The sequence below is a fragment of the Dendrobates tinctorius genome, unplaced genomic scaffold (genome assembly GCF_039654945.1).
Source record: "Dendrobates tinctorius isolate UK_male_01 unplaced genomic scaffold, ASM3965494v1 ptg000116l, whole genome shotgun sequence".
Lineage (NCBI taxonomy): Eukaryota > Metazoa > Chordata > Amphibia > Anura > Dendrobatidae > Dendrobates > Dendrobates tinctorius.
In genome coordinates, this window is record NW_027361784.1 from 21,513,265 (window position 1) to 21,535,689 (window position 22,425).

General features: G+C 43.5%; 1 protein-coding gene across 1 annotated transcript in view; it reads left to right on the plus strand.

Moving 5' to 3' along the window:
* ENPP2 (ectonucleotide pyrophosphatase/phosphodiesterase 2) overlaps positions 1–22,425 on the plus strand; it is a 229,524-nt gene that overhangs the window by 20,365 nt on the left and 186,734 nt on the right. The window lies entirely within an intron of this gene.

Consider the following 22,425-nt stretch of genomic DNA (forward strand, 5'->3'; position numbering starts at 1 on the left):
GAGGCAACTATTGAAGTCTGGTGCAAGGTTTTCTCTGGTACGATGAAATGAAGCTGTACTAGTAAGTGGATTCATTGTGGATTGGGGACATTTATGTTAATGCTGAGCCTTTTATTATGTAGAAAAAGAACAAATCTGTGACTGTCGCTTCTTTCTTTAAAAACACTTGCAGATTTACGGAATAAAAGATGTGATTCTGTTTAGAGAATACAAGAAAAGAAAAAGTACACCAGATTGTTATATGCTCTGGATAATGTCTCAGACATGCAACAAATACGTAAAATGTTTCCTCTATTGAACAAGAGACCGTTTCCAGGGGATTTCAACTCAAAATGTAGAACCGGCCATATAGATAAATATACGGTATATGAGAAGTTAGAGTAATAGCTAAAATTCTAGAAATGTCTTTTATTTACTTTCAGAAATATTGATATTTTTCCTTAAACGGTGGCACCAATTTTGAGACAATATCGAGAGAGTCATTTATGGTTATCATCTTTGAATTGGATTCTCAGTATTATTCCGATTTTAGTATTATTATGTCAAAAAGTTTTACCAATAACAAAGCAAAAAAAAATTATTAGTCTCAATTCTGATAAGTGGATTAGAAGGTGACAGCCCGTATGCCTGCACATCCTTTCTCCAAACGGCCGCCCCTAACGAAATATCAAAAATTGCAATAATTCTAAAACTGCAAGAAACGTTAATGATCAAACTTTTGCTGCTGCTCTAACTTTTCATTTAACTAATAAACATATTTAAAAAATAAAAAAAAGAAAAAAGTAGAATTCTCAGAGGGGCAGCACGAATAAAATAGGAGGACAAACTGGCCAATTGTGATCCAGTGACAGGTCCGTGGTAAAGGGCATGGCCAGTGCACCATTTGACCCCATGGCTAACCGCATAGTAGAGAAAACTGCTGTCTGTTTCCAGGGGAAATCATCAGAATTTTAAAAAAATGTATGTACATAGAGAATGGGAAATTAGATAATTAAAAAAATACAAAAACAATAAAACAAATTATTTATAAAGTTGCTCGGTTTCATGTGTGCTGCCATTAAGAATATTCTCCTCCACAAGTAGGCAGTTAACACATAGCAGACGAGGGTAATCTTCCTTATCATTAGATCCAGTGACAGCAATACAATATCCCCTCATTTGGAATTTCACTTTCTCTAATGACCACCTCTAATTGGCCAATTAAAGGGCCATGCACACTTTTATCTCAGAAGATAATCTGAGCAGTAGAGAATTTAGCTCAGGATGGTTTTCTTCCTGCAGTGTCTTATACACAAGTCTATAAGCTGTTCGGTTTTGACTGCTTTGGGCAGAGATGAACAAACATATTCAACAGACCCTGGTCAGTAGTCCGTAGTCATCTGACGGGAACTCTGTGAACCCCCTGCTACCTGCAGTAACCCCCCCCCCCCGTGTGACTTCATCATTGTAGCTTGACTCGTGCTGGGCCTATTGATCAGAAGAGGCCCCAGAGTTGCCATCAGAGAGACGGCGGTGCGCAGGGCTCCAGTCTGGTGGCCACTTTTTACTAACATGGCAACTGGATCAGGGTCTTTTGAATTGATTTGCTCATTTTAACTCGCCTAACATTAAGCTGATCGCAGGATGTTCCATTGATATGACCCCCTTCCCCCTATAAACAGCTGGAATCTTTAGAGGAAAGAGGAAATCCCGGCACTCACGTGTTGATTTAATTTGCTTTATTCCACATCACAGCAAACAGCAAAACTTTTCAGCTCATCCAGGGCCTTTTTTCTAGGATGAATCATTCCCTCCACGTGAACCACGATATCGACTGGAGTGCCAACCATTTTTCATTATCATATGGAATATTTAGAGGAATCCAGCAGCAACTTTTCAATTTCCCTACAGCGATGCCACTGGGAATTCAAAGCATTGCTCAGTTCCTATTTAAATCAATGGGCTGCATTATCTAAAGCACTCTTTGTAGTCACGTCACACTTTACTCAGTAGAGTAAGGAAAATCATGGTGGTAATATGTAACCGAAAAAGAGCTTTAAATACCGGATGAGGTTTCTCTTTGCACAACATATTGCTTTTAGGTTCACACAATGTCACATTATAAATTACACTTGTTATTGTGACTCTCCTTTATTCTCCTCTATAGTCCACGGTAGCCCTCAGCTCAACTTGGTTTTACAGATTCCTTCACCACAACATATCAATTTTTCCAACATTGACAACCACTTTAAGAGTAGCTTGCATGCTCACTTTGTGAATTTCTAATATAAGACCTTATAGTGCAAATGTCAGGACTATACAAGTAATGGATCAAAGGTGTGCGTAAACGTAGTGGAACATAAGTTAGGTCATAAAGGTTGGAGGATACAAAAATGACGGCTGATTAGAGAAATTATCACCTGATTACGGGTCAAGTTAATTAAACTGAAAAGCTCATACTGGTAGAAATGAATGATGAATTGGATTCGGCGTGAAGTCACCTGTCTATGCAGCCCACTATGCTAATTGATGCGTCACTCTGAAAAACATTTGCTCACATTAGTGCCAATTAGAAGTAAATAATCATTCACTTCACGATCTACTTGAAGCCAGTTGGTGTTAACATGTTTCACTTGTTGATTTTGCACCTAAATCCCTAATTTCTTTTTTAAATTCTATTACTGTTCATCATTGTGCATTAATATGTTGGTTTGTATTCCAATGTTGATCCTCGCCACCAAGGAAGTCCACATTGCAAGTTCTTGAGGCTGTTTGGGACAGATCTCAAGATACTATCAAGACACTAGCCCATGTTCACTTCGCCAAATGAGTACTAAATTTTTGTTAGACCATACCCATGCATAGTAAAAAATAAATGCACCCCATATAACCCATTGTTTTCTTAGTTTGTTCTATGGTTAAGTTGTGAAGTCACTTTACATGATCAACAAGATCAACCAAGCTCGATCATGGGTGATACTGTTTCATGTGCTATTAGTGACTGCCTCTCTATAAGGCAAGAGATAATTGTAGGCCAGCAAAAGGGTCAATATTGACCTTTAGGATTGCCACATCCAATAGGTGGTACTAGAGTTCAAGTTCTCTTCCTCTCTGGAGAGGCTACTGGCCATCACCAGTAATACCCACTGGATTTTTGGCCATATACTGTTCTGTAGATTGACTCCAAACCTTCTAAAAATGAGCTTTCCTGTTAGAGTTTTCATTTGGGAATCAGGTACAGGTTGCCTTTTTAAAGACTGATATAATCTGGTCATACTGTACTTGTTGAAGAGCTGTCAGCCAGAAGATCTTTCATCCAATAATAAACTTTCCATATACATACACACCCTGTCGAGTGTGCATGTGTTCTGAAAGGGAAATACAGACTAATCTGCTGGCAGATAACTTTGGTGATGACTTACCTACAGAGAGGGCAAAATATTGGTCTTGTAAAATTCATCACATACAATGCTTTATCTCCCAGTTCAGGCTGAATGATTGCCAGCAGGACAACTTCACATTAGATGGTCAGCCAATGCTTCCCAAATTGTTTGGTTTCTCACGTGCTTACCCACCTTTAGAGTACTATAAGCATCAATGATTTTTGTCTGTCCAAGGTCTTAGATATTTGTAATGGAGACGGCCAAAAAAATAAATTCAGATGATTATCTAATGGTAGGGTTCTAGGCTTTCCGCACTAGCACCTTCTCAGATGTTATTTCCCCAGTGATCACTACAAATGCAGCTCCAGAACCCCTCTCCAACAGCTGAAGTTGGAGTAAACTATTGGATGTTCATGAAAGTGAACGTTTGGCCAACAGATACCTAAATTGTGTGGCCAATAAAGAGGAGTTCTACTCTGGTATCTAGCCTGGTCCTCCATGGTAGCTAGTCTTCGCCTCTGTGTTTGGCATCCTAGGCATCTCGAATGATTAGTAGACGCTATGATGTCCTGGCTGCGACGTCATGAGCATAGTAAACGCCATAGGTGCCCTGGACGCTGGGCCCATTATGTCGAGAGCAGAAGTAAAGAACACCATGGAGAACCGGACTGGCTGCAGGATGAGGACAGTGTGCATCAAATCCATTGGAAAGCAAATAAGCTGTTATTTGACCCCTTTGGCACTTATTTTCTTGTAGGACCAAAATACAAAGAATGTATAAAGTTATTGGAAGAGTTGCAAGGTCCTCATACATATTAGTCAGCCAGTTTCTCAAAATACAAATCAACTTTGTATGGTCAATATTAGGCTATGTCTATACTAATCTTTAGTTCATAAACTACAAATGTTTTTAATCTACATTTCTATTAAGAACGTTCTACCTAGTATTACCTAATTCCACTTGCTCATAGGCTTCCAACATAACCTTCAGCCCCTGTTCACACATGCTTAATGGAAACATTTTTTAGGAAACCAACCAGCCTATTAGTCTAGTATGTGTATGGCGTGTGTGAGAAAAATGAAGAACCCAGAGACATGCAGAGAACACCTGGAGAATATGCAAACTCCATGGAATTGAAGTTGGGTTCCCCTCCAGGACTAAAAGTGCAGAGAAATCAGCAGAAAGGAGGGAGAAGGTTTGCAGGTCGTGCCAGAGAGACTCTTCACGGTCGCTAGATATTTCCATTTTTATGAGTACCAACGTTGATGTACGTGCTTGAACACCTTTTTTGTTCTCATTGTGGGCCTCAATGTCTGTCTCTCCTGGACATAGTATTTTCGGTGTGTAGAGGAAGGGATGTAAACACATTCATTTGAAATAGACTGGTCTAAATTTGCTGTGACTCTGCCAATATTGGCTTGAAATATATTAAAAATGACAGCTTAGCTTTGAAGAGCTGTGTGTTTCTGCCAAAAAACAGAGCCAACCAGATCCCTTCTGGATATACCACTTAACGAATTTGTTTTCCAGAAAGTTAACAAAGTGTACACAGTATGTGTATTGTGTCCTATTACAGTGTGGACTTCTTAGACATACGTAAATGACTTATTTATTTTTGCCGGTAATATACTAGCAGTAATTTTCCGGTAATATAGCAGCAGTAATTATACTTTACTTATCTAGTAATGTGTTTAAAATAGTTGTTTATAAATGAAAAAAATTTTATGTGCTTCTCCAACGCCCGCTAGGGCCAGGGGACTCGGTCCGGGCCTTAGTCAATTCTTCAGGGGTTTTGTCACGGCAGCGGTGACCCGGTCCGTGGCCCTAGGCGTCCAATCAAATAAAGATGGGGACGTTAGTTGAAATAAGGTCGTGATGCCACCCGTGGTATTCGGCAATAAGGAGATAGCCGACGCTGCTAAAGGAGGCCGCTGGGGCTGTTGGTGATGCAGCAGAGTTTATACAGCTCTCCAGAGCTATGCCCCAGGGCAGTTATAGTGTTAAAGGTGATGGTTGTAGTGCAGGGCAGATGATGCAGTAAATAATCTGAGGACACAGTGGAGTGCAGTCTTCACACTTTTACCAGTTACAATCCCCAGCCGGGGTGCTGTGTCCTCTGGGTCGGTGGTCCAGCCAGCTTTCAGGTAGTTTGGGGTCCACTGTACCAGAACCCCCTTCTGATGTTCCTTCCTGGCTGTCTGATTGTGCTTGCTCCAGTCTCTCCTGCCCTGCACCTTCGCATACAGTGTCCCAAGCCAGCAGCCTTGGATCCTGTCAGGCAACGTTCTCTTAGTCCCCTTGATCCTATCCGGATGCCTTTTCAGTGACTGTGTATGGAGTTGGCTGTTGCACATAAAGTCGCTACAGCCTCCGGTTTGCTAGCGGAGTCCTTAGTTTCTCCACTAGTCTGGGACCGGTCCCCTACTGTGACCTGGTCCCTCCACCCGACTACGATTGGCATGGATTCGGGCGCCACAGGTGGATTCCTCACTTCCTGTGCCCTTAGGACCCCTTCTTCACTCCTCTTTTCTCTCACACTGCGCTAGTCTAGGGACGTGCTCCTCTCTCCTTCAGTCCCCAGCACCAACTGACTTCCTCCCTCCAAATGACTCCTGTTTCCATGACAACTCTCTGACTCCTCCTCTTCTCTACTTCCTCCACCCACACCCTCTACCTAGTTCCCTCTTGGCCTAATGGGATCTAGTTTTGGATGCTAGTGTGTGGGTACTGGGTAGTGTCCCCTCCTTATCCGAGATTGGAGTACCACACCTCTGGCTGAGGTGCAGTACCTGTGTGGCGACTGGACCCTCAGGGGCACCACACTTCCATGTTCATTTGAGTAGTGTTTCTTCATAAACTGCCTTAAATTTGGTTCTTCAGACTTTTGTAAATCTTCTTTGCTTTCTCCTAGCTATTATTTGGGTTTTCAGATATCTCTAGTGTCTCTCTGTAATATTCCTCTATCTGTTTGGGTTTTCAGATTTTTTCCAGTATTTTTAGTTAGAAATATCCTACCCTATATTTGAGTCTTCAGATGTCCCTAATGTTTATCCATAATATCCTGCTTTAATTTTGGATCTGAGGTTTTGAAAGTTTAGGAAATGGGCACAGTTAAAACAGCGCCAATGACACTGCATGTGCTCCCTTCCCCCTCCCAGCAGGTATGCCAGCATTTACACTCACCTTGCCAAGCTGCACTGATCCCTGCTGTCTCTCTCCTCCCAGGGCCTGCGTATAGCGCAGGTCTCCTGCTAGAATGCTTAGGGTGCGCATGCTCCACGCACACGCTTCTGAAAATGTCCCCAGCTGGTAAACATTGGATATTTAAGACACCTTCACCAAATGGGAGGTGCCTTAGTAACTTTAGTACCAGTGAGTTTCCTGCTACTAAGTTGCAAGGTCCCTGTGTCTGTACTCTCTGAGTCTGATCAGGGGCTCTAGTGAAGAACCAGGTGTTCGCATAGTTACATGTTTCCAGACTCTCCACATACCATGGCAGAGTGGTTCCACAATCACATGCATAACACACGCATTGAGTATTTGCAGCAGAATTTTTAACTGCAAAAACCAGAGTGTTGGCAGGAAAAAAAGCTGTGTAAAAAATGCATGTTTTTTGTTATATTTTTACTGCGTTTTTTTTAAAATGTATTTGAATGGGTGAAAAACACTGCAAAATGCTGACAGAATTTGTGGCGCCCCTGAGGGTTCAGTCGTCACAGAGGTACTACATCTCCTCCTGAGGTGTGGTACCCCACCATTCAGGTAAGGTGGAGACCCCTGACCACGCTCCAACACCTGCGTCCCACACAACACAGTAGTATAGCAAAGCACCCTTTGGTGGCTCCCTGCTTGGAACACGAAGCGTGCTGGGAGGCGGGTGGAGTTTAGTTTGCACTAAAGAGCGGGAAGAGGATAGGATAGGGGAGTTGGTCACAGGAGTCTGACGAGGTCGGACCTGTGTAAGGAGATCCCCTGAGAGGGATGAAGGAGGGAAAGTGCTGCAGCCGACCTCAGTGATCTGGGTCCGCTGGCACAGGAAAGGAACACTGAAAGAAAGCCTGACTCTCCATAAGAAGGAAAGGATTAGTACGGAACGTGAGGAGAGGAAGAGGATTGAGGGTTAGAGGAGAACCCCTCTCAAGTTCTAGGAGCAAGGCCGGGGCCCGGTCCCTGAGGTTGTTTGGATACTTATGGTCCCGCAACAGACACCGGAGGAATAGAAGTTTGTCATCACTTTATTCCCACACAAGACTTGGGGGCACAACAGCAATGAGATAGAGAGCCGGGACTTAGAAGCAGAGAGTCCCCGAAGCAGGCTACAGCTGTCTGCCATACAAGTAGAGTTCATAAGAACATCGGACAGGAGGAACTCCAGTGTAACTCAGTACTAGGAGTACTTCACTTAAAGGCGCTAAGAGGGAGACATTCAGAAAAGGCACATAAGTTGGAGGAGTGTTGGAAAGGTGTGCTTCATCTTGCCTGGAGGTTGGCTGGGCTCCTGACCTGGAGGACACGGCACCGATGCGGGCTCTTGAGCCACCACAGACTGTGAGTAAAGCTTTGGAACTACATGCCCTGGTGTCCTCCACTTATTCCTGCGTCAACCTGCCCAGCACTGCTACATCCCTTGCGCCCGGCACTACACCATCTAAGCTACATTCACTCTGCCCTGGGACTACAGCCCTGCCTGTGGAGGGCTATAATATCACTGCTGCACCACACCATCTGTCCCAGAGGAACTGTCTGCAGCGTCGGTTTAACATCTACATTGCCGAACACCACAGGTGGCGTCACGACTTACACATTCACACTGAACATTTACAATGGGCGCCCAGGGCCACGGACCGGGTCACCGCTGCTGTGACACTTCCCTGCGAGATACCGGCCCGGTACCGAGCACCCCACAGCCCTGGGTGTGAGGGCGACCCAAATTGACACCTCGTAGACTTGAAAAAAACACTTTGGAGGTGCATATCTGCAAGGAAAAATTAGCAGCATGTGCATGACATTTCAAAAATATTCAGAATTGAGAGTCCTCAGTGGTTGATACCTTTTAATGGCTAACTGAAAAGATGGTAATACATTGCAAGCTTTCGAGACTACTAAGGTCTCTTCTTCAGGCTAGACTAATACAAAATCTGAAGAGTCACATATTTATGCACAATACAACACAGAAAAAACTTGTCTTATCCATTGCATTTTTTCTGTGCTGTATTGTGCATAAATATGTGACTCTTCAGATTTTGTATTAGTCTAGCCTGAAGACGAGACCTGAGTAGTCTCGAAAGCTTGCAATGTGTTACCATCTTTTCAGTTAGCCCTAAAAAGGTATCAACCACTGAGGACTCTCAATTCTCAATATTTTTCTATCTACTGGCTAACACGGTACAAAGATATACATCTTTCCTGTATCATGACATTTCAGAAATCTTACTCACTTTCCTTGTACTGTAAAACACTGCATTTTATTTTTCATGGTAAAATCACGAGGGCTGAAAAAACGCGTCAAAGATGTAAAATGTCTGAACAAGCCATTGGACTGTTCATTTCACCATAGTCTCCTATTTATATTTCTCTGTTTCTGTATTACAGTCTTTATTTGATTCTAAAGATTTCTCCAGTGTTTCTCCATAATCTTCTGTTCTTCATTTGTTTTTTTTTTCAGATTTCTCCAGTGTTTCTTTATAATCTTCTGATGTTCATTAGGTTCTCCAGGTTTCTCTGTCTCTACACAATATTTTCCCCTCTATTTAACTCTTAAGACACCAGCAGTTTCTCTAGTCTTTCACCATAATCTTCAGAGCTCAGACTGATCCTTTAGATCAGGGTTCCCCAATTCCAGTCCTCAAGGCCCACCAACAGATCATGTTTTCAGGATTTCCTTAGTATTGCTCAGGTGATAATTGCTTCACCTGTGCAATACAAAGGAAATCCTGAAAACATGATCTGTTGGTGGGCCTTGAGGACTGGAGTTGGGGAACCCTGCTTTAGATCACATCACTGATCAGTGATCACATCACTTTTATAGTGTAGCCCATCTGGAGAGACTATCATAGTCTGTATAAAAGTAGAGGCAGGGCGTTCTGCAACAGTTTTATGGTAGTGAGAAGACGTCAGAGCTTACAGCTCAGCAATAAAGAAAGGAAGGGAAGGCCCTTAAATATTGGACAAAAATACTCCACACAGTATTTCGTTGAATAATTGAAGCAGTGAAGAAGATGAGAATAGTAGTCTGGGAATAATACAGAGATTCATTTGCCAGAGTGAAAAGGAGAAGAGGTGCCAGCAGCAGTTTCAGACAGTGTGATTCATCAGTGATATGATGTAGGTGGAATTGATTGTGTTGTGTTTGAATTTTTTCCTGCTTTCAAATGCACTAGAAAGCAGCTGCAAGGCAGCACAATATGGTTTTACTGAAAAGAGCGACCAGAATGGTGACCGGTCTGCAAACCCTGTCTTATGAGGAAAGGTTGCAGGATTTGGGAATGTTTAGTTTGCAAAAGAGAAGACTGAGAGGAGACTTAATAGCTGTCTACAAATATCTAAAGGGCTGTCACATTGTAGAAGGATCAACTTTATTCTCATTTGCACAAGGAAAGACTAGAAGCAATGGGATGAAGCTGAATGGGAGGAGACACAGATTAGATATAAGAAAAAACTTTTTGACAGTTAGAGTGATCAATGAGTGGAACAGGCTGCCACGAGAAGTGGTGAGTTCTCCTTCAATGGAAGTCTTCAAACAGAGGCTGGACAGACATCTGACTGGGATGATTTAGCGAATCCTGCTTTGAGCAGGGGGTTGGACCAGATGGCCCAGGAGGTCCCTTCCAACTCTACGATTCTATGATTAAAAAAAAATCAGGGTCATTTGGAGACAGGGTGCTTGCTTATCACAAGCGATTGTAGTGAGTTTTTACATTTCTTGTGCAATCCTTTAGGGAAGAGGGGGAAACTAGACATTTAAATGCAACTGTCTCCCTCCCTCTGTGTTAGTCAGGGCTGCGCCCCTAGTTAATTTTGTCTCCGTAGCGTTTGAGAAAGTGCATGTGCCGGGCAAGTTAATAACGCCAATAAGCTGCAGATTTGAAACATATCTGCAGGTTAAAAGCGGGTTTTTTTGGTGACAGATTCATTATTAAATGAACTGCTGGCTACTATCGAATTGCTATCCGTTTCTATTTTTAATTAAATTTGACATCAATAAGCTTGTAAACGGTTGAATATGGTCCTAAAAGTCCTAACAGTGTTACACACATCTTTTCGGAGTGATTGGAGGCTTAGCAGTATTGCGATTTGTAATGATTTGATTTGCTGCAAATCAAATTTTGGGAAAAAATTAGTTTATCCTGGCGAGTTTGAATTTCACAATATTTTATCAACTCTGTTTAACTTATCTATAGTCTGGTATGCAGTAATAAAAGATGTAGAAACCAAACTGTTCCAAATTTTTAAATAACCCACATAGCATATATAATTTTTCATAAAAAAATACCAGCATTTAAGGTAAAAAATAAAAATAAACAAACTAATTGTACTTAAAACTGTTCATATCTGTGAAGACAGTGTTTGTGGAATCACTGCGCCATTGACCAGGCTTACAATGGAGTGGCGTGACTAAGTGGCTACCTGCTCTTCACAAGAGCCTCCGATGGTGAGGTTAAGCTTGATTCATTAGGGTAGCCACCACGCGCCACTCCAGGGCAGTGAACGGACCTGCAGCAGCTAATCAATGGGTCAAGGCAGCGGTACAAGGCACAGATGTCACAAGCAGAGACGCAGTAAGACAGGACAAGGTTGGATCAGACAGCACAGGTTCAAATACATAGCTGGGGTCAAGAGTGGAGAGGTCAGACCGAACAGGTATACAAGCCGAGTTGATAACGGGAGAGATAAATAACAACACACTTTGGAGGGGAACTAGATGCAAACTAGAACCAAAGCTCAGGAAAGGAGTAGATGGAGGAGCTGTCCAATATATTCTCTGCTGGCAGGGGATAGGCCAGGGAAACTAATCTCTGCTAGACAAAGCAATGTTGAATTTCTGTAGACTGGCCACACCTCCCTATAGCCAGGTGGAGACAGCAGTAATATGCAGCAGTGTTGGGGAGTACTGCAAGAGATGGCCTGACACAATAAGCAAAGTGGTGACCTCAGTGAGTAGGATGGCGCTGAGAAGGTGTGCGAGTTACCGGCATGAAAATAACTTTAAGGAGTTTGACCAATATAGGGTAACCCCTAAGGTCATTTTGTTTGGACAGGAAAGTAGAGTATTTAGATGGTTCATCTTTTTTTTTAAAGGTGTTACGCACCTGACTTGGCTGTAGGATCCGATTCTTCTCCCTATCTCTATGTCCGCTGCTCAACATTGAGATGCAGAAATTGCCAAACAACCCTCAATGATATAATCATTCAAGGCCTTCTAAGGCGGACTAACTCTCTCTGAGTATTAAGAGGCTTTGTGAGCAGATACCTTGTGCCTTGTGGTTTATTTTTCAGATTTCTCAGCTGCAAGCAAACTCATGTTTATTTCTACAATCTGCATTTACTTCCTGGCTCAGGCTCGCAACTCACCCTTCATCTGCTGTAAGCATAGTGAACTCATCACTGGACTTGTTCACATTACTAACGCTGCTGCATGAATGTGCGTTCTACAAACAAGTTTTGCCTATTCATCACTGTTGCCAGTGTAAGGAGGAAGACCGGGTGGTGGGTACCTGCATCATGTCGGGTCCGGAACTGCTGAGGCTGCGTCCCATGTTGCCCGGGTGAAAGTATAGGGGGCCGGACAGGCCCCATGACCCGGGTAGAGGGGGCATGGCTAAGCCGGGTGGTGAGGAGAAAGCACGCGAAGGAACAGTTAGTTTCCCGTCAGGGAGAGTGCAGAAGGGTGTGCAGCGCGCTCCACACCTGGCGCAGCAGAGCCAGGACGTGCCGCGACCATGCTTACCCGAAAGCTTCAGCGGGACAGTGACAGAAGAGAGCACTGTGCGCCTTGATAAACGTTGGGCAGCGCTCGTACGGAGAAGTGTGGGCCAGCTACAGGACACTGAGGTGTGGTTTCCTCTGCTGGCTAGCGTGCATCAGCTCACTCTTGGTACAGGGACTCCCGCAGCTTCCTTCACTTTGGCTGCACAATAGACTAGGGGCTCAGATCGCCCAGACTGTATATCAAGGAGGACCAGTGGGAGTCACGATAAGTGTTGTTTAAACCTCAGACTGTTGAATTAATTCTTATTCCCTTTTTTTTATTTGGTATGAACATATATTTCAACATCATATAAGAATAAATCAAATATGATGTAAAATATATTGGCCAAGAGATCTAGATGTAGTTTGATTGTTTGGTCGTTGAGAGTGTTAGTCCTTTAGCGTTACCGAGGTGCACCACGTGGAGGCGGACTAACGTTGCACCCCTACTCTTCCCTTAATTCTTGTTTACTGTTTACTCCCTGCAAGATTATTTTCATGTTTACTGTTAAATTAAATAATATTGTTATACTGCATTGCTCTGCAATCCCTGCGTACTGAATCTCAGCACCTTCTTACACCAGCAGCTATTACTTTGTTTGCTGATTAACCCTTTGTCTGCTGTAAGCATTATAAACTTTTCTCTGGAATTGTTAACACGGCAAATGCTGCTGCAAGTATACATCATCAGTTCCTGTGTGTTTCACTCCTGATTCCGTGTCTTTTGGTGTACCCGGCTCCACTTGTATGCCTGTTCCTCTTGCCATCTGGAAAGTTCTATCCGCTGTGCCCTCGCCTTCGGTCCATGTTGTCTACCCTAACGTTTGGCTTGGAGAATCTACCTTTTTCATCTGACAACCCCTTTACTATAGCTGGTCTATAGGGTGCATATGTATAAATATGAACTCCTGGGTGTCATGGTTAGGACATGGTTAATGTCCTGTTCTCACAGGGTTAACTTTTGCTGGCCTCTCTTTGGATGTGGGAGGGGTATTTATACTCACTCCAGACTAGCATTCTCTGTCAGCTATACTGTTATTCTGGCTGTGTGTCTGACCGACCCCCCTTGTGTGTGTGTATTCTGCATTGCTTGTTTGATTCCCATGTATGACCCGGCCTGTTCCCTCACTCTGTACTTCGTCTCTCGTTTTGGTACTATTGTCTTCTCCAGTTCTGACCTCCTGGCTTGGCTATTGTTACTCCGTTGCAGTTTGTCCCTATTGTACCATCCATTGCCCGTTCTGGTTTTCTGATCTAGTGCTACGTCCTGACTATTCACTCTGTCTAACCCTTTGGTACTGTCCTGCTATCTTGTGCTTTGACGCGGCTTGATCTGGTTTCTGTCTCTGTCTATGCCCCTTGGTAACATTGTCCTGTAGTTACCTTTCTAGGAGTTTCCCTGCAGCTCCTAGCTCTGTGGAGCTTAGGCCACGCCCTCAGCAGTCACGCGCTTCAGGTCCTGGAGCATGCATCATCACCGCTGCTGCCCGCTCCACAGGTATCTTTGAACACTGTTTTTGTACTCAGGACACGTGCACTGGCTCAGTGAGCAAGCAAGTGCAGTGCGGTGTTCTTGACACTGGGGAGTCAGATCATAATGGCTTTCATAGTGGGATGTTATTCAGTTGTCTTGATATCCCGTTTGCACATTGAGATGCCCCAAATGTAAAGTTTTCTGACCTCATAATACATGCCCTTTTCAACTTTTTTTTTTTAAATAAAATCCATACCTCAGCAAATCATAGAGATTCTCCATAGCCACGTCTTTCGCAGTTGCCTTTGCAAACTGTTTTGTAAGTAAATGACCACGAGGGATTAAGTGGATTAACTTGATTATACAGTAACTCATGTAGAGATCAACCTACATGTTGAGTTAATTACAAATTCTAGTGAAGTGTGGAGCAAGAAGAAGTTTGAAGTCTGGACCTGGATGAGGGTCAGCTGGATGCAAAACGAGAAGAGTTCAGCGCCGTCCGTGTTTTATTTAAGACATTACTTTTGGTTCAGATTTCAACACAGAGAAGTTGTGTCATGTAAACTGTGTGTTAATGAGTTCCAGAAGCACAAATCAGTAGGGAATAAAGTTCTGAGGCAAAGGAAGAATGGAAAGTTGGCTTTTGTGCAAAAGAGCCGAGTACACGCTGACACCAGGAGCAAGATTACATGCAGATGGCTTAATCGCTCTAAACTGATCATTTAAAATAATTCATGGGACTTTATGTAGTCACCCCAAATCTTAAACTGACCACATTTAACAATATAATCTAATATAACAATCTCATCCAGTTCTATTTCCGTGCTTACACATGATAAGGCAGATCTGCCGAAATCTGAGTTCAGCAGTTAGGTCGAATTTGGCCAGGAAATTCAATTTGCATCCTATTTATTTAATGTCAATAGAATTTACATTATCATTGCCTGAAGTTTCTCTAGATCCTAGAGCATAATAAACATACACACATATATATATATATATACAGTCATGGCCAAAAGTATTGACACCCCTGCAATTCTGTCAGATAATATTCAGTTTCTTCCTGAAAATGATTGCAAACACAAATTCTTTGGTATTATTATCTTCATTTAATTTGTCTTAAATGAAAAAACACAAAAGAGAATGAAGCAAAAAGCAAAACATTGATCATTTCACACAAAACTCCAAAAATGGGCCAGACAAAAGTATTGGCACCCTCAGCCTAATACTTGGTTGCACAACCTTTAGCCAAAATAACTGCGACCAACCGCTTCCGGTAACCATCAATGAGTTTCTTACAATGCTGTGCTGGAATTTTAGACCATTCTTCTTTGGCAAACTACTCCAGGTCCCTGATATTTGAAGGGTGCCTTCTCCAAACTGCCATTTTTAGATCTCTCCACAGGTGTTCTATGGGATTCAGGTCTGGACTCATTGCTGGCCACCTTAGATGTCTCCAGTGCTTTCTCTCAAACCATTTTCTAGTGCTTTTTGAAGTGTGTTTTGGGTCATTGTCCTGCTGGAAGACCCATGACCTCTGAGGGAGACCCAGCTTTCTCACACTGGGCCCTACATTATGCTGCAAAATTTGTTGGTAGTCTTCAGACTTCATAATGCCATGCACACGGTCAAGCAGTCCAGTGCCAGAGGCAGCAAAGCAACCCCAAAACATCAGGGAACCTCCGCCATGTTTGACTGTAGGGACCGTGTACTTTTCTTTGAATGCCTCTTTTTTCTCCTGTAAACTCTATGTTGATGCTTTTGCCCTAAAAGCTCTACTTTTGTCTCATCTGACCAGAGAACATTCTTCCAAAATGTTTTAGGCTTTTTCAGGTAAGTTTTGGCAAACTCCAGCCTGGCTTTTTTATGTCTCGGGGTAAGAAGTGGAGTCTTCCTGGGTCTCCTACCATACAGTCCCTTTTCATTCAGACGCCGACGGATTGTACGGGTTGACACCGTTGTACCCTTGGACTGCAGGGCAGCTTGAACTTGTTTGGATGTTAGTGGAGGTTCTTTATCCAACATCCGCACAATCTTGCGTTGAAATCTCTTGTCAATTTTTCTTTTCCGGCCACATCTAGGGAGGTTAGCCACAGTGCCATGGGCTTTAAACTTCTTGATGACACTGTGCACGGTAGACACAGGAACATTCAGGTCTTTGGAGATGGACTTGTAGCCTTGAAATTGCTCATGCTTCCTCACAATTTGGTTTCTCAAGTCCTCAGACAGTTCTTTGGTCTTCTTTCTTTTCTCCATGCTCAATGTGGTACACACAAGGACCCAGGACAGAGGTTGAGTCAACTTTAATCCATGTTAACTGGCTGCAAGTGTGATTTAGTTATTGCCAACACCTGTTAGGTGCCACAGGTAAGTTACAGGTGCTGTTAATTACATAAATTAGAGAAGCATCACATGATTTTTCAAACAGTGCCAATACTTTTGTCCACCCTCTTTGTTATGTTTGGTGTGGAATTATATCCAATTTGGCTTTAGGACAATTCTTTTTGTGTTTTTTCATTTAAGACAAATTAAATGAAGATAATAATACCAAAGAATTTGTGTTTGCAATAATTTTCAGGAAGAAACTGAGTAATATCTGACAGAATTGCAGGGGTGTCAATACTTTTGGCCATGACTGTATGTATATATATATATATATATATATATATGCAATATTATACTTAACCTCCCTCCACCAGTCCCACAGGCACAGTCCAGCTCCAATCTCATAGTCCGCGTCAGTCTAGTCACCAATTGTGGTCTTCACTTGACCATCTTTGGCATCTCATATGCTGACTAAGCTGTGAGGTGATGATATCACAATGTCTTGATGTCACAGCCTTCCTTTTCGATGCAGGAGATGTCTAAGTTGGCAAAGTGTAAACTGCATTGGTGATCGGTCCAAGGAAGACAATCCAGTATTCAATTGTCATGGTTCCACTCCTCAGTGTGTCTAGGATGCAGTTACTGGCAGCTTGACCGTCCAATCTGGTATAGGGGTGTGCTGAAACTGTCAGTACTTTGACAGCTTGACCATCCAATCTGGCACAGGGGCGTGCTGAGCTGTCAGTGTGTTGATTGACAGTTCAACTATCCAATCTGAGACTGTGAGGCATCGGCTGTCTCTATGTGTTCATTATTCCAGGTAATTGCTATGCTACTTAAAGGGAACTTGTCGCCTCCTTTTTCAGCTGTGAGATGCGGCCACTGCCTTTCCGGGCTTATCTACAGCATTCTAGAATGCTGTAGATAAGCCCCCGATCTAACCTGAAAAAGAAGGAAAACAAGTTTTATTATACTCTCCCCCAGGGCGGTCCGGTGCGATGAGCGTCGCAGGTCCGGGTCTGGTGCCTCATATCGTCATGCGATGTCGTCATCTTCCTTGCTTCGTGTCATGGCTCCTGCGCAGGTTTACTGATCTGCCCTGTTGAGTGCAGAGCACAGTACTGCAGTGCGCAGGCGTAGGGCCTCTCTGACCTTTCACGGCGCCTGCGCACTAAAGTACTTGGCTCTGCCCTCAACGGGGCAGATCAGTACGCCTATGCAGGAGCCACGACACGAAGCAAGGAAGATGACGACATCGCATAAAGATATGAGGCATCGGACCCGGACCTGCGACACTCATCGGACCGGACCGCCCCCCGGGTGAGTATAATAAAACTTGTTTTTCTTCTCTTTGAGGTTAGATCAGGGGCTTATCTACAGCATTCTAGAATGCTGTAGATAAGCCCTGAAAGGCAGTGGCCACAACTCAAAACTGAAAAAAGAGGTGACAGGTTCCTGTTATGAGCTCATTTTCTCCTTCACCTTTGATGTCCGATGAACTCCCTCTGCTGGTGAAAGGAGGTAGTGAAATTGATTTGGATGGGAAAAACCTGTCATCTGAACAGGTGGAGTGTGATTGGACATCCAGAATCTCTGAGTGGATATAAGGCCGCCGACGCCCTGCTGGGTTGCTGGTGATCCTCTCTGCTCTGGGCTCTGGCCTCCAGTTTAGTCCTGTCTACTAAAGCTAAGTTTTTGCTCTGCTATTGTTCCATGAGATTTTGTCTGGTTTACTTAGTGTTTGTGTTCAGCCAGCCCTGGTTGAGACTGGCTGAACTCCATTTTTGTCTCTGATCAGTTGATCTCTTTGCTCTGTTTTCAGAATATACCTGAGTGCTGATATAGTGATTTTGAAGTCTAGTGACTTCAGGGCCTTTTCTATCAGACGTGTTGGACATTATTTTTGGCAGTGTTTTTGCGTGATTGCAGACAGTTGCTTTTCTTTCCTGTCCTATCTAGTTAGTGAGGGCCCCATCGTTTGCTCAGCCTGTCTTTCTGTCTGTGTTTGTGTTTTCATCTGTTTTCACCATCAATACATGTTGGGGGCTGTCTATTGCTTTGGGGTCTGCTCTGGGGCAGTTTAGATTTCCCCATTCTTTCTTTAGGTTTATTTAGTTCTCCGGCTGTGAACGAGGTGTCTAGGACCACCGTAGGAACACCCCTCAGCTACTGTTAGTTGTTGTGAATAGGATCAGGGGTCTGCAATCCGCTAGCTACAAACCTCTCCGGTTTTCTGAACTTAGCTTGTATTTTTGTTTTTTCCTCCTCCGGTAACTCATTCATAACAGAATCACCAGCCATACCGCAGATTCTAGGGTACTCAATAGCAGGAAAGAATTGTTAAAAAAAAAAAGTGTTAGAATTTTTTTTTTATGTATATATTTTCCTCTTTTTCTCTGGGGCTGTAGGAGGAATTTTCTTAATGGAGATTAAGCAATTGTCTGATCGTGTGGAGCAGCTGGCTGCTGAAGTGCGGGGAATTTCTGCCTATCTTGCTCATTCACATGCTGCTGAACCAAAGATTCCTACTCCTGATGTGTTTTTTGGGGATCGGTCTAAATTTTTGAATTTGAAGAATAATTGTAAATTATTTCTTGCCTTGAAGCCTATCTCATCGGGGAGCTCTGCGCAGCAGGTTAAAATTGTCATCTCTTTGCTGCGCGGCGATCCCCAGGATTGGGCGTTTTCTTTGACACCTGATGATGCTATTCTAACTAATGTGGATGCATTTTTTCAAGCCTTGGGGTTGTTGTATGATGAACCTATTGATCAAGCTGAGAAAGCCCTGTTGGCATTGAGCCAGGGTCAGGATTCTGCAGAGTTATACTGTCAAAAATTCTGAAAGTGGGCGGTCCTTACTACCTGGAATGATGGTGCCTTGGCAGCTCTCTTTCGGAAGGGTTTGTCAGAAACCGTAAAAGATACTATGGTGGGATTTCCTGTTCCCTCTGGTCTTGATTCTATGTCATTAGCCATTCAGGTTGATCGGCGTTTACATGAACGTAAAAGTACACGAGAAATGTTGCCACCTGTTGAACAAATGTCTGAACCTATGCAATGTGATAGAGTTTTGTCTAGGGCGCAACGTCAGGAGTTCAGAAGGCATAATAAGCTGTGTTTTTTCTGTGGAGATGCCTCTCATATGATTTCTGTCTGCCCTAAACGAGAGAAACGTTTTGCACATACATTTGCTGTGGGTGGTGTTCAACCTAAGTTTCTTCTGGCAATTACTCTGATCTGCTCCCTGTCCACATTTTCCGCCAAGGCTTTTGTGGATTCGAGAGCGGCTCTGAACCTGATGGACTTGGATTTTGCTAAACGTTGTGGGTTTCCTATGACACCTCTGCGGACGCCTATCCCTTTGAGGGGTATTGATGCTACTCCTTTGGCGAAGAATAAACCTCAGTTTTGGACCCAGGTGGTAATGCGGGTCGCCCCAGACCATCAAGAAAACTGCAGATTTTTGACGCTGCATAATTTGCATGATACCATTGTTCTGGGATTTCCCTGGTTGCAAATCCATAATCCAGTTTTGGATTGGAAATCTGTGTCTGTGGTGAGTTGGGGTTGTCGGTGTGCTCTTGGTGACGCTCCTGTTTTCTCCACCTCTCCCCAGTCGCATGATGTTCCTGACTATTTGGCTGATTTTTATGATGTATTTAGTGAGAATAAGTCTGCGTCTTTGCCTCCTCATAGGAGTTATGACTGTGCAATTGAGTTGAGCCCTGGGTGTAAATTTCCCAAGGGTCGACTTTTCAATTTATCTGTACCCGAGCACGAGGCTATGCGATCTTATATTAAGGAGTCATTGGAGAAGGGTCATAGACCATCCTCTTCACCCTTGGGTGCTGGGTTTTTTTTCGTGGCCAAGAAAGATGGTTCATTCACCGTGTATTGACTATCGTTCCCTCAACAAAATTACTGTTAAATATCAGTATCCGTTACCCCTGATTTCTGATCTATTCTCCAGAGTTAAAGGTGCTTGCTGGTTTACCAAGCTTGACCTCAGGGGGGCATATAATCTTATTCGCATTAAGCATGGGCATGAATGGAAGACGGCGTTTAATACTCCGGAGGGACATTTTGAGTACCTGGTGATGCCTTTTGGGCTCACTAATGCCCCTTCTGTCTTCCAGTGCTTCATGAATGATATTTTCCGGGACTTTGTGGATAAATTTTTGATCATCTATCTGGATGATATTTTGATCTTTTCCAGGGATTGGGACTCTCATGTGGAACATGTTCGGACTGTGTTCCGGATTTTGAGGGAGAATTCCCTGTATGTTAAGGGATCGAAATGCCTTTTTGGTGTACAGAGGATTTCATTTTTGGGATTTATTTTGTCTCCGTCAACTATTGAAATGGACCCGGCCAAGGTACAGACCATTTATGATTGGGTTCAGTCCACTTCTTTGAAGGCCCTCCAGAAGTTTTTGGGTTTTGCTAATTTTTATCGTAAATTTATAGCTAATTTTTCTGGTATTGCCAAACCATTGACTGATTTGACTAAGAAGGGTGCTGATGTGCTGAATTGGTCTCCAGAGGCTGTTTCTTCCTTTCAGGAGCTGAAGCGGAGGTTCACTTCTGCTCTGGTTTTGCGGCAACCTGATGTCTCACTCCCGTTTCAGGTAGAGGTGGACACTTCTGAGATTGGTGCAGGAGCTGTTTTGTCCCAAAAAGATCCGGTAACATCTAAAATGAATCCCTGTGCTTTCTTTTCCCGAAAGTTCTCCCCATCCGAACGCAACTATCATGTGGGGAATCGGGAACTGTTAGCCATGAAATGGGCATTTGAGGAGTGGAGACATTGGTTGGAGGGAGCTAAACATCAAGTCGTGGTCCTTACTGACCACAAGAATTTGATTTACCTTGAGTCAGCCAAACGCTTGAATCCTAGACAGGCTAGGTGGGCCTTGTTTTTCACACGTTTTGATTTTGTGGTCTCTTTTCTTCCGGGCACTAAGAATGTCAAGGCAGACACCCTCTCTAGGAGTTTCTTTGCTGATTCTCCTATTGTGACCAAGCCTGCTACCATCTTAGGTGAGGGGGTAGTTCTTTCTGCCATCTCATCCGATTTGAGACATGCTCTGGAAGAGTTTCAGGAGGACAAACCTGAGCGTTGTCCCATTGGAAAATTGTATGTTCCTGACCAGTGGAGGAAGAGAGTGATGTCTAAGGTTCATTGCTCTGCATTGGCTGGTCATCCAGGTATTTTTGGTACTAGAGATTTGGTGAGTCGGTCTTTTTGGTGGCCCGCCTTGTGTCTCGTGATGTCAGGAATTTTGTGCAGTCCTGTGGGACTTGCTCCCGGTCTAAACCTTGTTCTCGCTCTAGTGGGTTGTTGATGCCTTTGCCGGTGCCCAGGAGGCCATGGACCCATATTTCAATGGATTTTATTTCTGATATGCCTGTCTCTCAGAGAATGACTGTTATTTGGGTGATTTGTGATAGATTATCTAAGATGGTCCATCTTGTACCACTCCCTAAGTTGCCATCTTCCTCAGAGTTGGTACCCTTGTTTTTGCAACAGGTGGTTCGCTTGCATGGGATTGCTGAGAAAATTGTGTCTGACAGAGGAGTTCAGTTTGTTTCTAGATTTTGGAGGACTTTTTGTTCCAAGCTGGGAATTCAGTTGTCCTTCTCCTCTACGTTTCACCCTCAGACCAATGGGCAGACGGAGAGAACAAACCAGACTTTGGAGTCTTATTTGAGATGTTTTATTTCTGCTGATCAGGATGATTGGGTTTCATTTTTGCTCTTGGCCAAATTTGCTTCAAATAATAGAGCTAGTTCTGCCACTTTGATGTCACCTTTTTTTTGTAACTTTGGGTTTCATCCTCGATTCTCTTCAGGGCAGGTGGAGTCTTCTGCCTGCCCAGGTGTTGACACTGTGGTGGAGAGAATGCACCAGATCTGGGACCAAGTGGTGGATAAGTTGTCTCTCTCCCAGGAAAAGGCCCAGCGGTTTTCCAAGTGGCATAGGATCACTGGTCCCCGGTTTAAGGTGGGTGATATGGTTTGGTTGTCATCAAAGAATATCTCTATGAAGGTGGCTTCTCCAAAGTTTAAACCTAGATTTATTGGACCTTATAAGATTTTGGAGATTCTTAGTCCGGTCTCTTTTCGATTGGCTCTTCCTGTTACATTCAAGATCCATAATGTGTTTCATAAGTCTCTGTTAAAGAAGTTTGTTGAGCCAGTAGTTCCTGTGGTGGCACCTCCTGACCCTGTATTGGTTGAAGGTAATGTGGAATATGAGGTTGAGAAGATACTGGATTTTCGTCTGGCTAGACGGA